This window comes from Arachis hypogaea, chromosome 9 (assembly GCF_003086295.3).
Source record: "Arachis hypogaea cultivar Tifrunner chromosome 9, arahy.Tifrunner.gnm2.J5K5, whole genome shotgun sequence".
Classification (NCBI taxonomy): domain Eukaryota; kingdom Viridiplantae; phylum Streptophyta; class Magnoliopsida; order Fabales; family Fabaceae; genus Arachis; species Arachis hypogaea.
Window position 1 is genome coordinate 89,168,983 of NC_092044.1, and position 12,957 is coordinate 89,181,939.

Sequence of the window (12,957 nt, forward strand, 5' to 3'; positions counted from 1 at the left end):
ACTACAACTTCGCACAACTAACCAGCAAGTGCACTGGGTCGTCCAAGTAATACCTTACGTGAGTAAGGGTCGATCCCACGGAGATTGGTGGTATGAAGCAAGCTATGGTCACCTTGTAAATCTCAGTCAGGCAGACTCAAATGGGTATAGTGATAAACGAATAAAGCATAAAGATAAAGATAGAGATACTTATGTATATCATTGGTGAGAGCTTCAGATAAGCGAATGAAGATGCCTTCCCTTCCGTCTCTCTGCTTTCCTACTGTCTTCATCCAATCCTTCCTACTCCTTTCCATGGCAAGCTTGTGTAGGGTTTCACCGTTGTCAATGGCTACCTCCCATCCTCTCATTGGAACGATTCCTAATGCCCTGTCACGGCACGGCATTCCATCTGTCGGTTCTCAATCAGACCGGAGTAGAATCCAGTGATTCTTTTGGCGTCTGTCACTAACGCCCCGCCCTCAGGAGTTTGAAGCACGTCACAGTCATTCAATCATTGAATCCTACTCAGAATACCACAGACAAGGTTTAGACCTTCTGGATTCTCTTGAATGCCGCCATCAGTTCTTGCCTATACCACAAGGATTCCGGTTAAAGAACCCAAGAGATATTCACTGGAGCCTTGGTTGCTTGTAGAACAAGAGTGGTTGTTAGTCACTTTGTTCATGGGTGAGAATGGTGATGGGCGTCAATCATCACCTTCATCAAGTTGAAGAACAAGTGATATCTTGGATAAAGAACAAGCGGAATTGAATAGAAGAACAATAGTAATTGCATTAATACTCGAGGTACAGCAGAGCTCCACACCTTAATCTATGGTGTGTAGAAACTCCACCGTTGAAAATACATAAGCATAAGGTCTAGGCATGGCCGAATGGCCAGCCTCCCAAAGAGGGTTCAATCATCAAAGCATGATCAAAAGATTCAAATACAATAGTAAAAGGTCCTATATATAGAGAACTAGTAGCCTAGGTGTACAGAGATGAGTAAAAGACATAAAAATCCACTTCCGGGCCCACTTGGTGTGTGCTTGGGCTGAGCAATGAAGCATTTTCGTGTAGAGACTCTTCTTGGAGTTAAACGCCAGCTTTTATGCCAGTTTGGGCGTTTAACTCCCATTTAGGTGCCAGTTCCGGCGTTTAACGCTGGGATTTCTGTAGGTGACTTTGAACGCCGGTTTGGGCCATCAAATCTTGGGCAAAGTATGGACTATCATATATTGCTGGAAAGCCCAGGATGTCTACTTTCCAACGCCGTTGAGAGCGCGCCAATTGGGCTTCTGTAGCTCCAGAAAATCCACTTCGAGTGCAGGGAGGTCAGAATCCAACAGCATCTGCAGTCCTTTTCAGTCTCTGAATCAGATTTTTGCTCAGGTCCCTCAATTTCAGCCAGAAAATACCTGAAATCACAGAAAAATACACAAACTCATAGTAAAGTCCAGAAAAGTGAATTTTAACTAAAAACTAATAAAAATATACTAAAAACTAAGTAGATCATACTAAAAACATACTAAAAACAATGCCAAAAAGTATACAAATTATCCGCTCATCACAACACCAAACTTAAATTGTTGCTTGTCCCAAGCAACTAAAATCAAATAGGATAAAAAGAAGAGAATATACTATAGACTCCAAATTATCAATGAAACTAAGCTCCAAATTAGATGAGCGGGACTAGTAGCTTTTTGTCTCCGAACAGTTTTGGCATCTCACTCTATCCTTTGAAATTTAGAATGATTGGCTTCTTTAGGAACTCAGAATCCAGATAGTGTTATTGATTCTCCTAGTTAAGTATGATGATTCTTGAACACAGCTACTTATTGAGTCTTGGCTGTGGCCCAAAGCACTCTGTCTTCCAGTATTACCACCGGATACATACATGCCACAGACACATAATTGGGTGAACCTTTTCAGATTGTGACTCAGCTTTGCTAAAGTCCCCAATTAGAGGTGTCCAGGGTTCTTAAGCACACTCTTATTGCCTTGGATCACAACTTTATTCCTTCTTTTTCTTTCTTTTTCTCTTTCCCCTTTTTTTTTTCGCTTCTTCCCTTTTTTTTGTATTCACTGCTTTTTCTTGCTTCAAGAATCATTTTATGATTTTTCAGATCCTCAGTAACATGTCTCCTTTTTCATCATTCTTTCAAGAGCCAACAATTTTAACATTCATGAACCACAAATTCACAAGACATATGCACTGTTTAAGCATACATTCAGAAAACAAAAGTATTGCCACCACATCAAACTAATTAAGCTAGTTTTAAAGATGAATTCGAATTCCTGTACTTCTTGTTCTTTTGTGATAAAAACAGTTTTCATTTAAGAAAGGTGATGGATTCATATAACTTTTTGGCATAGACACTCAGACACTAATGATCACAAGACACAAACATGGATAAACATAAGCATAAAATTCGAAAAATAGAAGAATAAATAACAAGGGAATCAAGGAACGGGTCCACCTTAGTGATGGCGGCTCTTCCTTGCTCTTGAAGATCCTATGGAGTGCTTGAGCTCCTCAATATCTCTTCCTTGTCTTTGTTGCTCCTCCCTCATGATTCTTTGATCTTCTCTAATCTCATGAAGGATGATGGAGTGTTCTTGGTGCTCCACCCTTAGTTGTCCCATGTTGGAACTCAACTCTCCTAGGGAGGTGTTTAGTTGCTACCAATAGTTTTGTGGAGGAAAATTCATCCCTTGAGGAATCTCAGGGATCTCATGATGAGTGGGATCTCTTGTGTACTCCATCCTTTTCTTGGTGATGGGCTTGTCCTCATCAATGGGGATGTCTCCCTCTATGTCAACTCCAACTGAATAACAGAGGTGACAAATGAGATGAGGAAAGGCTAACCTTGCCAAGGTGGAGGTCTTGTCCGCCACCTTATAGAGTTCTTGGGCTATAACCTCATGAACCTCTATTTCTTCTCCAATCATGATACTATGGATCATGATAGCCCGGTCTATGGTAACTTCGGACCGGTTGCTAGTGGGAATGATTGAGCGTTGTATGAACTCTAACCATCCTCTAGCCACGGACTTGAGGTCATGCCTTCTCAATTGGACCGGCTTTCCCCTTGAATCTTGCTTCCATTGTGCGCCCTCTTCACATATGACTGTGAGGACTTGGTCCAACCTTTGATCAAAGTTGACCCTTCTAGTGTAAGGATGCTCATCTCCTTGCATCATAGGCAAGTTGAACGCCACCCTCACACTCTCCGGACTAAAATCCAAGTATTTCCCCCGAACCATAGTAAGATAATTCTTTGGATTTGGGTTCACACTTTGGTCATGGTTCTTGGTGATCCATGCATTGGCATAGAACTCTTGAACCATCAAGATTCCGACTTGTTGAATGGGGTTGGTAAGAACTTCCCAACCTCTTCTTCGGATCTCATGTCGGATCTCCGGATATTCACCCTTTTTGAGTGAAAAGGGGACCTCGGGGATCACCTTATTCAAGGCCACAACTTCATAGAAGTGGTCTTGATGCACCCTTGAGAGGAATCTATCCATCTCCCATGACTCGGAGGTGGAAGCCTTTGCCTTCCCTTTCCTCTTTCTAGAGGTTTCTCCGGCCTTGGATGCCATAATGGTTATGGAAAAACGAAAAAGCAACGCTTTTACCACACCAAACTTAAAATGTTTGCTCGTCCTCGAGCAAAAGAAGAAAGAAGAGAGTAGAAGAAGAAGAAATGAGGAAGAGGGAGATGGTGGTGTATTCGGCCAAAGAGGGGAGAAGTGGTGTTTAGGTTGTGTGAAAATGAAGGGTTGAAGAAGGGTATATATAGGAGAGAGGGGGGTAAATGGTTCGGCCATTATGGGTGGGTTTGGGAGGGAAAGTGGTTTGAATTTGAAGGGTGAGGTTGGTGGGGATTTATGAAGGATGGATGTGAGTGGTGAAGAGAAAGATGGGATTTGATAGGTGAGGGGTTTTTGGGGAAGAGGTGTTGAGGTGATTGGTGAATGGGGGAAGAAGAGAGAGAGTGATGGTAGGGTCCTGTGGGGTCCACAGATCCTGTTGTGTCAAGGAAAAGGCATCCTTGCACCAAATGGCATCAAAATCCACGTTTTGAGCCATTTCTGGCGTTAAACGCCGGGCTGATGCCCATTCCTAGCGTTTAACGCCAGGTTCTTGCCCTTTCCTGGCGTTTAACGCCAGTCTGGTGCCCCTTTCTGGCGTTAAACGCCCAGAATGGTGCCAGACTGGGCGTTAAACGCCCAACTGCTAGGCTGACTGGCGTTTAAACGCCAGCAGCATCTTCCTCCAGGGTGTGCTGTTTTTCTTCCTGTTTTTCATTCTGTTTTTGCTTTTTCTATTGATTTTGTGACTTCTCATGATCATCAACCTACAAAATAAAATAAATAACAAAGGAAAATAGATAAATTATAACATTGGGTTGCCTCCCAACAAGCGCTTCTTTAATGTCAGTAGCTTGACAGAGGGCTCTCATGGAGCCTCACAGATACTCAGAGCAATGTTGGAACCTCCCAACACCAAACTTAGAGTTTGAATGTGGGGTTTCAACACCAAACTTAGAGTTTGGTTGTGGCCTCCCAACACCAAACTTAGAGTTTGACTGTGGGGGCTCTGTTTGTCTCTGATTTGAGAGAAGCTCTTCATGCTTCCTCTCCATGGTGACAAAAGGATATCCTTGAGCCTTAAACACAAAGGATTCTTCATTCACTTGAATGAACAGTTCACCTCTATCAACATCAATCACAGCCTTTGCTGTGGCTAGGAAGGGTCTGCCAAGGATGATGGATTCATCCATGCACTTCCCAGTCTCTAGGACTATGAAATCAGTAGGGATGTAATGGTCTTCAATTTTCACCAAAACATTCTCTACAAGTCCATAAGCTTGTTTCTTTGAATTGTCTGCCATCTCTAGTGAGATTCTTGTAGCTTGTACCTCAAAGATTCCTAGCTTCTCCATTACAGAGAGAGGCATGAGGTTTACACTTGACCCTAAGTCACACAGAGCCTTCTTGAAGGTCATGGTTCCTATGGTACAAGGTATGGAAAACTTCCCAGGGTCTTGCCTCTTTTGAGGTAATTTCTGCCTAGACAAGTCATCCAGTTCTTTGGTGAGCAAAGGAGGTTCATCCTCCCAAGTCTCATTTCCAAATAACTTGTCATTTAGCTTCATGATTGCTCCAAGGTATTTAGCAACTTGCTCTTCAGTGACATACTCATCCTCTTCAGAGGAAGAATACTCATCAGAGCTCATGAAAGGCAGAAGTAAGTCCAATGGAATCTCTATGGTCTCATTTTGAGCCTCAGATTCCCATGGTTCCTCATTAGGGAACCCATTGGAGGTCAGTGGATGCCCAGTGAGGTCTTCCTCAGTGGCGTTCACTGCCTCTTCTTCCTCCCAGGATTCGGCCAAGTTGATGGCCTTGCACTCTCCTTTTGGATTTTCTTCTGTATTGCTTGGGAGAGTACTAGGAGGGAGTTCAGTAATTTTCTTGCTCAGCTGACCCACTTGTCCTTCCAAATTCCTAATGGAGGACCTAGTTTCAGTCATGAAACTTTGAGTGGTTTTGATTAGATCAGAGACCATAGTTGCTAAGTCAGAGGTATTCTGCTTAGAACTCTCTGTCTGTTGCTGAGAAGATGATGGAAAAGGCTTGCTATTGCTAAACCTGTTTCTTCCACCATTATTGTTGTTGAAACCTTGTTGAGGTCTCTGTTGATCCTTCCATGAAAAATTTGGATGATTTCTCCATGAAGGATTATAGGTGTTTCCATAGGGTTCTCCCATGTAATTCACCTCTTCCATTGAAGGGTTCTCAGGATCATAGGCTTCTTCCTCAGATGAAGCCTCCTTAGTACTGCTTGGTGCATTTTGCATTCCAGACAGACTTTGAGAAATCAAATTGACTTGTTGAGTCAATATTTTGTTCTGAGCCATAATGGCGTTCAGAGTGTCAATCTCAAGAACTCCTTTCTTCTGACTAGTCCCATTGTTCACAGGATTTCTTTCAGAAGTGTACATGAATTGGTTATTTGCAACCATTTCAATTAGCTCTTGAGCCTCTGTAGGCGTCTTCTTCAGATGAAGAGATCCTCCAGCAGAGCTATCCAAAGACATCTTGGACAGTTCAGAGAGACCATCATAGAAAATACCTATGATGCTCCATTCAGAAAGCATGTCAGATGGACACTTTCTGATCAATTGTTTGTATCTTTCCCAAGCTTCATAGAGGGATTCTCCATCCTTCTGTCTGAAGGTTTGGACTTCCACTCTAAGCTTACTCCATCTTTGAGGTGGAAAGAACTTTGCCAAGAAGGCGTTGACTAGCTTTTCCCAAGAGTCCAGGCTTTCTTTAGGTTGAGAGTCCAACCATATTCTAGCTCTGTCTCTTACAGCAAAAGGGAATAGCATCAGTCTATAGACCTCAGGGTCTACCCCATTAGTCTTGACTGTGTCACAGATTTGCAAGAATTCAGCTAAGAACTGATGAGGATCTTCCAATGGAAGTCCATGGAACTTGCAATTCTGTTGCATTAGAGAAGCTAATTGAGGCTTAAGCTCAAAGTTGTTTGCTCCAATGGCAGGGATAGAGATGCTTCTCCCATAGAAATCGGGAGTAGGTGCAGTAAAGTCACCAAGCACCTTCCTTGCATTGTTGTTGTTTTCGGCTGCCATGGCTTCTTCTTCCTTGAAAATTTCTGTTAGGTCCTCAACTATGAACGTGTGCCTGACAACCACCTCCATTCATAGAGATTTGTGCTTTAGCTTCTCTTAGCTTTCGCTTCAAGGTCCTTTCAGGCTCAGGGTTAGCTTCAACAAGAATGCCTTTGTCTCTGCTCCTGCTCATATGAAAGAGAAGAGAACAAGAAAATATGGAATCCTCTATGTCACAGTATAGAGATTCCTTGAGGTGTCAGAGGAAGAAAAATGGAAGACAGAGGTAGAAAATTTGAACTTATCAAAGAAGATGGAGTTCGAATTTTGCATTAAGGAATAGTGTTAGTCCATAAATAGAAGGATGTGAGAAGAAGGGAAGTAATTTTCGAAAATTTAAGTAAAAGATTTTGAAAACATTTTGAAAAACACTTAATTGATTTTCGAAAATAAGAGTGGAAAAGAAATCAAGTGATTTTTGAAAAAGATTTTGAAATTAGAAATTAAAAAGATTTGATTGAAAACTTATTTTGAAAAAGATGTGATTAAAAAGATATGATTTGAAAACAATTTTAAAAGATATGATTTGAAAACAATTTGAAAAGATATGATTTTAAAAATTAATGACTTGCCTAACAAGAAAAGATATGATTCAAACATAAAACCTTCCTCAACAGAAAAGGCAAAAAATGTTCAATCAAATCATTAATTGTTAGTAAGTATCTTTGAAAAAGGAAAGAAATTGATTTTGAAAACATTTGATTGAAAAGATATGATTTGAAAAAGATTTGATTTTGAAAAACTTTGAAAACTTGAAAAAAAATTGATTTTGAAAACAAAATCTTCCCCCTTTAGCCATCCTGGCGTTAAACGCCCAGAATGGTGCACATTCTGGCGTTTAACGCCCAAACTACTACCCTTTTGGGCGTTAAACGCCCAGCCAGGCACCCTGGCTGGCGTTTAAACGCCAGTCTATCTTCTTCACTGGGCATTTTTGAATGCCCAGCTTTTTCTGTGTGATTCCTCTGCAGTATGTTCTGAATCTTCAATTCTCTGTATTATTGACTTGAAAAGACACAAATTAAAATTATTTTTCTATTTTTAATAATAAGGAATAATCAAAATGCAACTAAAATCAAATAACAATGCATGCAAGACACCAAACTCAGCAGTTTGTATACTACTGACAATAATAAAATATGAATGCACATGATAAACAACAAAATACTCAAGTCAATAGAATTTAAAGATCAAAACAAGGAAATCATCAAGAACAACTTGAAGATTAATGAAGACACATGCATGAATTCGAAAAATGCAAGAAGAACAAAAACATGCAATTGACACCAAACTTAAAATGAGACACTAAACTTAGACAAGAAATATTTTTGGTTTTTATGATTTTGAAATTTTTTTTTTTGGATTTTTCGAAAATTAAGTGAAAAAGAAAATAAAGGTATCAAAATTCTTAATGAGAAATCCAGGAATCATGCAATGTTAGTCTAAAGCTTTAGTCTAAAGGAATTAGACATAGCTAGCTAAGCTTCAGCAGGACATTGCATTCAAGAGCTAAATTGATGATGATCAATCAGCTTTGGTGATGATAAGAACATCACCTTGAAACACTAGAATTCATTCTTAAGAACTCTGAAGAAAAATAATACCTAATCTAAGCAACAAGATGAACCGTCAGTTGTCCATACACAAGAACAATCCCCGGCAACGGCGCCAAAAACTTGGTGCACGAAATTGTGATCACTACAACTTCGCACAACTAACCAGCAAGTGCACTGGGTCGTCCAAGTAATACCTTACGTGAGTAAGGGTCGATCCCACGGAGATTGGTGGTATGAAGCAAGCTATGGTCACCTTGTAAATCTCAGTCAGGCAGACTCAAATGGGTATAGTGATAAACGAATAAAGCATAAAGATAAAGATAGAGATACTTATGTATATCATTGGTGAGAGCTTCAGATAAGCGAATGAAGATGCCTTCCCTTCCGTCTCTCTGCTTTCCTACTGTCTTCATCCAATCCTTCCTACTCCTTTCCATGGCAAGCTTGTGTAGGGTTTCACCGTTGTCAATGGCTACCTCCCATCCTCTCATTGGAACGATTCCTAATGCCCTGTCACGGCACGGCATTCCATCTGTCGGTTCTCAATCAGACCGGAGTAGAATCCAGTGATTCTTTTGGCGTCTGTCACTAATGCCCCGCCCTCAGGAGTTTGAAGCACGTCACAGTCATTCAATCATTGAATCCTACTCAGAATACCACAGACAAGGTTTAGACCTTCTGGATTCTCTTGAATGCCGCCATCAGTTCTTGCCTATACCACAAGGATTCCGGTTAAAGAACCCAAGAGATATTCACTGGAGCCTTGGTTGCTTGTAGAACAAGAGTGGTTGTCAGTCACTTTGTTCATGGGTGAGAATGGTGATGGGCGTCAATCATCACCTTCATCAAGTTGAAGAACAAGTGATATCTTGGATAAAGAACAAGCGGAATTGAATAGAAGAACAATAGTAATTGCATTAATACTCGAGGTACAGCAGAGCTCCACACCTTAATCTATGGTGTGTAGAAACTCCACCGTTGAAAATACATAAGCATAAGGTCTAGGCATGGCCGAATGGCCAGCCTCCCAAAGAGGGTTCAATCATCAAAGCATGATCAAAAGATTCAAATACAATAGTAAAAGGTCCTATATATAGAGAACTAGTAGCCTAGGGTGTACAGAGATGAGTAAAAGACATAAAAATCCACTTCCGGGCCCACTTGGTGTGTGCTTGGGCTGAGCAATGAAGCATTTTCGTGTAGAGACTCTTCTTGGAGTTAAACGCCAGCTTTTATGCCAGTTTGGGCGTTTAACTCCCATTTAGGTGCCAGTTCCGGCGTTTAACGCTGGGATTTCTGTAGGTGACTTTGAACGCCGGTTTGGGCCATCAAATCTTGGGCAAAGTATGGACTATCATATATTTCTGGAAAGCCCAGGATGTCTACTTTCCAACGCCGTTGAGAGCGCGCCAATTGGGCTTCTGTAGCTTCAGAAAATCCACTTCGAGTTCAGGGAGGTCAGAATCCAACAGCATCTGCAGTCCTTTTCAGTCTCTGAATCAGATTTTTGCTCAGGTCCCTCAATTTCAGCCAGAAAATACCTGAAATCACAGAAAAACACACAAACTCATAGTAAAGTCCAGAAAAGTGAATTTTAACTAAAAACGAATAAAAATATACTAAAAACTAAGTAGATCATACTAAAAACATACTAAAAACAATGCCAAAAAGTATACAAAATTATCCGCTCATCAACGATCTAACGGTTCATTGCAAATCAAGAGATGATGATATTAGGGTGCAACATCTAAAGTCTGGTGAACATTTCTTGTTCTATTTTAGACCTAATATCTTTGGAACCACACTTTTCTATTGTAGATTTGCTTGGGAAGATGGTATTTGCCGTCGGTTTGATATATATGAATATGATAGGGACAAAACTTATACAGATATCACGTGGCAAATATTCAAAGAAGGACCTTGTAGGTTTATTGAAGATGATGGTCATGATGATAAACATGGAGTTGATGACATTTGCTTTCAGTGGAGTCACGATTCCTGTTGATTATTATTATTATTTGGAATATGATAGTAATTGAGCCATGAACAAGATTTGAACTCATGAGAAGAAGCTTAATTCTAAATGATTAAAAGAAAATCATATATACGTTGCCGTAATGTTAAGAAGAAGAAAATCATATATATCTGTTCAGTGATCTTAAGATTAGTTATTAAATATTAGTTGTTAAATATTGGTTGTCGAAATATTTTTTTTATGCAATATTTGGTGATTAAATTTGAAAATATAATTTAGTAGCTGATTATTTTTACTAACAACCACTTAGCTAGATCCCAACAAATTAGACATTAAATTGTTATCTAAGATTGTAGTACAAAATTAATTATTTGCCACTGTTATGTCACTAAATTACGATCACATTATCAATAATCTATTCATCACTAATTCAGTCGATATTACTATTAATATTTTGCATTTGTTGTTAGTCTAGACAAAGTCTCTAATAAACTATGACTATATATATATATATATATATATTATATATATATTACAAAGAAGGTGGGATTTAGCGGGATCTTTTAAAGAGATTTGTGACGGGTTTAAAATACTATAAAATAGATTATCAGCATCTAGGTGATTATCGGCGTTTAAAGCATTGAGAAATGGATTTATAACAATTTCGATAAAAATCACCGTTATGCCAGAATATTGTGTCAATTTAGTTTGCTCGTTGAATTTCAGTTTTAATCTTGTTGGTATATTCAATTATTTTAAATATGGTTATATACATTATCAGTTTAATTTTTTGAACAAGCAGTTTGATGACATATTGGTACATAATTAGAGATTTTAACTTTTTATAACTTAAAGGTTTAGAATTTGATTTTTGTTAACCAAGAAAAAAAAGAATGTAGTATAAAATAAATATATAAAAAGAAAAAAAGGAAAATACTAAATTGATTCTCTACGTTTGGACGTAATCTTATTTTTATCTTTAAAGTTTAAAATGTCCTATTTAAATCTAAAAAAGTTTTATTTAATTTCAATGTTTAAATAATTAACGAAATGTCCTACATAACAGCAATACAAGAACAAGGTCGATAATTTAGAGAATAAGACAAGTTCTAAAGACACAAAATAGAGAGAGAAGATGGTGACTTTGTGACGGTGATAAGAACGGGATGAGGTTTGAGATGAGATTAGAACGGTGAAGATGGTGATGATGAAAATTAGGGTAGAATTAAAAAAAATTTTTTGATTGATGGTTGACTGTAAAAAATTTAATGGTAAAGATAAAATCGAAACTTATCGAAATGTTAAGAACAAAATTGAATCAAATTAAATGTTAAGAATATTTTTAAAAAAAATTAGAAATATTAGAGACAAAAAATATACTTTAGCCCACTTTTATATTAGACCTATGGAATCTATTCCTATTTTTTGTATTTATTCAATCCTTTTTAATTTTAAACATTAACATCTTGGACATAGACTTTGATGGACTTTCACAAATTAAAGGCTTTATTAACTTATTCATATACAAATTAAAATCTCATTCTCATTATCATTTATTATTCTCATTATCAACAATATTTTACAATTTTAATATTATAATTAGTTATAGTAAAATTCATAGTTGTCAGAACCGAACCGGTAATCGAACCGGTCAAGTTATTGGGTCACTGGGTCACTGGTTCAACCGGTGGGTCACTGGTTGAACCGGTTAACCCGGTCCTATGTAAATAAAAAATAAAATATAGAAAAAAAATTAGAATTAAAAATTTAAAATACATATTTTACTAATATTTTAAAAATATCTAGCTATTCTAAACAATATGGAACAGAAACAATAAGTATTTTGTTAATTTTACTCTATCATAAATATTTTTATTTTGTTTTTATATTAAAATAAGTATTATTTTCGAATTTTAATAATTTATTAATTAGTTTATATCTATTATACTATTATATACTACAAGTATTTATTGAAAAATAATATTAATAGATATTATATAATTATGAAAAAAATAATAAGTGAATTTATAATTACTGTTAAATAAAAATATAATTAATTTAAAAATGAGTGAGCTTATAATTAAAATTAAAATAAATTAAATAAAAGTAAATTATTTACCAAAAGATATTAGTATATATTTTAATTTGTATCCATATTAATATAAGACAAGGTAGCCTGGTGGACATAGCTACCTTTTATTTCCTGGAGGGATGAGGTTCGAACCCCAACGGCTTCATTTTGAGGAGATTTTAAATTGTTCCGGTTCGGTCGGACCGGTTGCCACCGAATTTGACCGGTTTCTACCGGTTCTTTGCGGGTTTGACCGGTTCGCACCGGTTCTTAACCTTGTGCGGTCCAATCATCGGACCGGACCGGTATAGGGTCCGATTCACCGGTTTTCCGGTCGAACCGGCCGGTCCGGTCCGGTTCTGCTAACAGTGGTAAAATTAATTTTTTTCTATATAGTTATTTATTTTATAATAATATTTTAAATTTAAATCTCAATAGACTTTTACAAATTAAAAAATTTATTAATTTATTTATACAAATTAAACTCTCATTCTTATTATCATTTATTATTCTAATTATCAATAAAATTTTACAATTTTAATATTAAAATTAATTGTAGTAAAATTATTTTTTTATCAATATAGTTATTTATTTTATAATATCTATTTATATAATTATTTATTTATTGTCATATTAGAAATAAACTTAAAAAAATAATTATATTTAT

At 37.4% G+C, this 12,957-nt stretch overlaps 1 non-coding gene across 1 annotated transcript; it reads left to right on the forward strand.

Moving 5' to 3' along the window:
- Positions 1 to 6,149: 6,149 nt before the first annotated feature.
- LOC112713563 (small nucleolar RNA R71) lies at positions 6,150 to 6,253 on the forward strand. Its single transcript, XR_003158534.1, has one exon. It is a non-coding gene; the product is annotated as a small nucleolar RNA R71 (small nucleolar RNA).
- Positions 6,254 to 12,957: the final 6,704 nt, after the last annotated feature.